The sequence below is a fragment of the Mesocricetus auratus genome, unplaced genomic scaffold (genome assembly GCF_017639785.1).
Source record: "Mesocricetus auratus isolate SY011 unplaced genomic scaffold, BCM_Maur_2.0 Super-Scaffold_100694, whole genome shotgun sequence".
Classification (NCBI taxonomy): domain Eukaryota; kingdom Metazoa; phylum Chordata; class Mammalia; order Rodentia; family Cricetidae; genus Mesocricetus; species Mesocricetus auratus.
Window position 1 is genome coordinate 3,576,441 of NW_024429268.1, and position 4,754 is coordinate 3,581,194.

Below are 4,754 nucleotides of genomic sequence, written 5' to 3' on the forward strand. Positions count from 1 at the left end.
AAAAAAGTAAATACTTTGAGCATCTTCAAATATTAACAATTTATGCAAGTGTTCTTACCCAGAATGGTAGAGATCATTTTTAAGCCTTATAGTTAATAAGCAATGTATGCCCATAATACATAAATAACTTACAACTCAATAAACAACTTCATAAACATGAAGTAAAACAATTTACAAAAGGCAAAGGATCTAAACAGGCATTGGGTTTTTTTTTAATTTTCCAGTAAATGCTGTTCTAACTTCTTTTTATTTAGCTGATTTATTTATTTTATTTACATCCTGGCCACAGTTTCCTCTTCCTCCTGTCCTCCCAGTCCCTCCCTACTTTGTCCCTCTATTCCCACCCCAATCCATTCCTCCATTTCTGTTTAGGAAAGAGCAAGTCTCCCATTCCATTAAACAAAACATAGCATATCAAGTTCCGGTAAGACTAAGCACTTCCCCATGTACTAAGTCTGGGTGAGATGACACAGTATGAGAAGTAAGGTCCCAAAAGCAAAGAGTAAGAGACAGCCCCTGTTCCAACTATTAGGAGTCTCATAAGAAAAATTAGCTGCACAATGATCACATGTATGCAGACTGAAGTCCCATGAATGCTCTCTGGTTGTTGGTTCAATCTCTGTGAGTCCCTTTGGGCCCAGGTTAGTTGATTCTCTGGGGTTTCTTATGGTGTCCTTGACCCCTCTAGCTCCTACAATCCTTTTTACCCATCTTCTGCAGGATTCCCGGAGCTCTGCCTAATGTTTGGCTGTGGGTCTACATCTAAACAGGCATTTCTTAAGTGGGGGACATGAAAATAGCCAGGAACTCTTGGATAAGAGCCATATAAGCATGGGGCATGAGTTCAAATCCCCAGAACCCACATAAGAAGCCAAGTGTGGCCTGGCATACTCCTGTAACTACCTTGTTGTGACAAGTACAGACAAGGGAATCACTGGAGCTTGCGGGCTAACAGCCTAACCCCCGATTCAATGAGAGACCCTGTCTCAGAGGAATAAGTTGGAGAGTAGTAACACAGGGAAGCCAATGTTCCTCTGGTTGTCACATACGAGAGCACACCCAGGTACATTGTGAACACACAAAAATAGAAATTATAGAAATGATCGGGAAGCATGTAAAAAGATTCTCAGAACTGTCAACCATCAAGGCGACTTCAATGAGAGGACACTGCACAATCCTAAGATGGTAGAACTCAACAGACAATGAAGGGAATGCAGAAAACTTATAAACCTCATGCACCACAGGCAATGACACGTATGGTGGCTGTTCCAGATAGCAAACTTGCAGTGCCCCAGACTATTAAACTGCAGAGTTACTTGACGGCCCAGGATTTCAATCTCTAGTTGCAAACATGGAGGACTGAAAAATTATATCCGCATAAAATCTGACCATTATTACAGAAGTAGTATTCAAAACAGCCAGAAAGTGTAAAACCCCAAATGTCTATCAATGGGCAAATGGGAAGAAGGGGGATCACAGTACTGGGTATGAGGCCTCTGCATATTATGGCGCAAGGCACTGAGCTCATCATGCAAATGTCTAAGACTGTATGAGAACCCACTCCTATTCACACCATAAACTAGTGTAGTGCACCCCCAGTAAACCATTTTTAATGCATCCACTGAATCAATTATCTGAAAAGAAAATTAAAGTATGGAAATTAACACATTTTATATTTGTACCTAATTCTTCGTTTGCTCTGGTCAGAGTTGCAGCAGTTATTCCGAGAATACAAAGCACATCAGAAATCCTCTTTGTGTCTCCGGGGGGTTTGGAGAAAAAGAAAATTGCGGCTCTTTAGTTGAAAACTGAACGTTCATCACCATCTACCTTCTCATCACCACAAGAATGAAGAAGCTACGGGGGTGTCAGTCCCCAGCAACGAGCAGAGGCCATTTCTCCCATCTTCTCAGATCATCTCCTCACATGAATAAAATGCATGCTTCCCACAGGAAGTACAGCTGTGCACCACACTCCCCCCACCACCACCTCAAATTTCACCCAGGGCTCTGACACACATGGCACCACCTCAGCTCACAGGGAAGGTTAAAGGAAACGCCTCAGAAATAGCTGACAGCGGTGACAAGACACAGGGACAGGGAAGACTAGGTGGGACAGGCAGGAAGATGCGAAGGCGATATTTTCTTGCTCGTCTTCACAAATACAGAAATAATAAATGAAACAATACGTTTACTTGATTTAGAAAATCAAGTAGCTGTTTTTACTTTTTCATCTTGGGTATGTGTCAACCTTTCCAATTCTCATCAGCAAATAATTGTGCTCAAGATGTGATACAATTATACCCTCTAACGTACCTTCTCTTCCCTTCCCGCTGTGTGTGTGTGTGTCTGTCTGTCCGTCCGTCCGTCTGTCTGTCTGTCTGTCTGCGCTGTCTGTTTCTAAGTCCTCTGAGCACTCATGATCCTTTATTCCTGTGAGGTTGTCAAAATACTTCCAACTCTAAGGCTAGCCAATGCGGAAATTAGCCCAGAAAGTAATTTTAAACAGAGTAACTCTGAAAACTATGAAGCATACACATTAAAATTTAAATTTTCATGTTTATTACTTTATGTTTAAAACTAACTAAGATAATATTAAATAAAAGTTTATATGGTCGACTATTCAAATGGGTCCTTTTACACAAGTGGAATAACGTTTAAGATTCGTCTGACAACTGAGTGAGATAAATTAGTGTTTAGAACACCCAGATTCTGTTACTGTTTTATAAAGAAATGGGTAGGTGCTCGCTCTGGTAGTTGATCCATTTTAAAGTTTGACCATATGAAAAGTGTCCTCTGACCTGTGCCTCACAAGAATTGTACATTCACTGGGAAATGCAAAGCTACTGAAGATTCACAGGTCAGTAAGTCTTCCTTAGGCTGAACTAAAAAAAAAAAAAAAAAAAAAAAGCTATTCTGCAACTTCTACTCACTTGAGTCCTGGAAGAAATGGGTATCACTCTGAGTTTCATCACTCTATCATTCTACGTTTCAACCCAGACGTAACTGAAATTGTCAAGACAATGTACTCGAAACTTGGTTGTCTTGAACTAAATGGCCAATGTATGTACGGGAACTTTCCAACACACTTACTAAAATTTTCATCCAGAAAGGATCCGCAGAATAGGAGGAAGGAGGACTGGCTGCTGAGAGTTGAGCGGCCCGGGTGGATGTTCTCCCAATTACGTCAGCTTCTCCGTTTTCGTGATTGTTCCCTTGAAATGAGAGCACCTCCTTGTGAGGAGAGGGTCCAGCAGAGCTCCCGTCTGACAAAAGGAAAAGCCATTGCTAGTAGAAAGAACTATCAGTGACAGACAGTTTTAGTAGATGTAGTAAGCAGACTATTTGGCTGATTTTTACGTCCTTAAAAAGCATTGTCCTCACCATGAATGCCCACTGAGCCACCAGGGAATGAAATACGCAGGACCGTCTGTCTCTGTCACTGCATAGTCTCATACTCTACAAATAGATGCCCACTTAACTGGAAGCACTGCCTCAGCCGCTAGAGCCTGATGTGACGTAGCCTCTGCCTGCCCTACAGGAAGTTATCCTCAAGGTCATAGACTGAAAGGCCCTGGCCTACCAGTATTCATGCTGAAATCCGTTCCTGTTTGCACCCTCTTCCGAAGGAAACAAAACCCCGGTTTTTCAGAGTGATGCAGGCTACAGCAACTGCAGGCGCGTCCTTTGTGGAAATGTGATAAATGAGCACTGTGGCTGGCATTTACTTCCTCCCCAGAACGAGAAGCTGAGTGTGAATTTGAAATGGATCCAGAGCCTGACTCAACATTTGTACTTTAAGACTTATCGGGTGATCCAGTGAAGTGTTCCCAGTGATGGCTCTCTGGACCAGCTGACTTCCTAAGTATATTGATGTTCAAACTGTAGCCCACACTCTACTCAGAGTAAGGAGACACGGAAGTGTTGACATAAGCAGATATAACGCTTGTAATAAAATGATTCACTAGCTTCTTTTGTATCTGTATATTTGAAATTTTAATTATAGGATGGTTGAGGATGCTCAGGCATTAGGTTTTGGGGAGGGCTCACAGTAAAACCTTTTATGGGGTTTTAATGGGTTTACTCTTCCACCTTTCTATAGTCATACTGCTTTAAATATGTTTTAATTCAACAGTGAATATAATAAACCTTTTGATATTTAGGTTTCTAAGAATTCATTTTCTTGCATAGGAGAGGTGGATAACAGTTTTTTTCTAAGCGTATAGCCTGGTTTGGTTGATCGCTCTCCCATGGAAGGTTACATATGCAAGAATATTTGAGTAGCACAAATCAGTCTTGAAGGAAATAAAGGAAGGAAGGAAGGAAGGAAGGAAGGAAGGAAGGAAGGAAGGAAGGAAGGAAGGAAGGAAAAAAAGAAGGAAGGAAGGAAGGATGCTGGGGAGGGAGAGGAAGAAGAACATAGCCAAGTGGCTAGGATAAGGCAGCAGATCTGGGAAGAGTTGGGAGAGAGGATAAAAACTCATGGTATGGCTGGGTGTTGGTGGCACATGCCTTTAATCCCAGCACTCGGGAGGCAGAGTCAGGTGGATCTCTGTGAGTTCGAGGCCAGCCTGGTCTACAGGACAGCCTCCAAAACAATACAGAGAAACCCCGTCTCGAAAAAAAAATACAACAAAAAACAAAAACAAAACCACATGGTATGAAACTCAAAGAACTAATTTTTTATTTAAAAAAGAATTCCTTTTCAATATTAAGACAGAACATTGCTTATGTTAAAATGGCATTCCAGGTTTT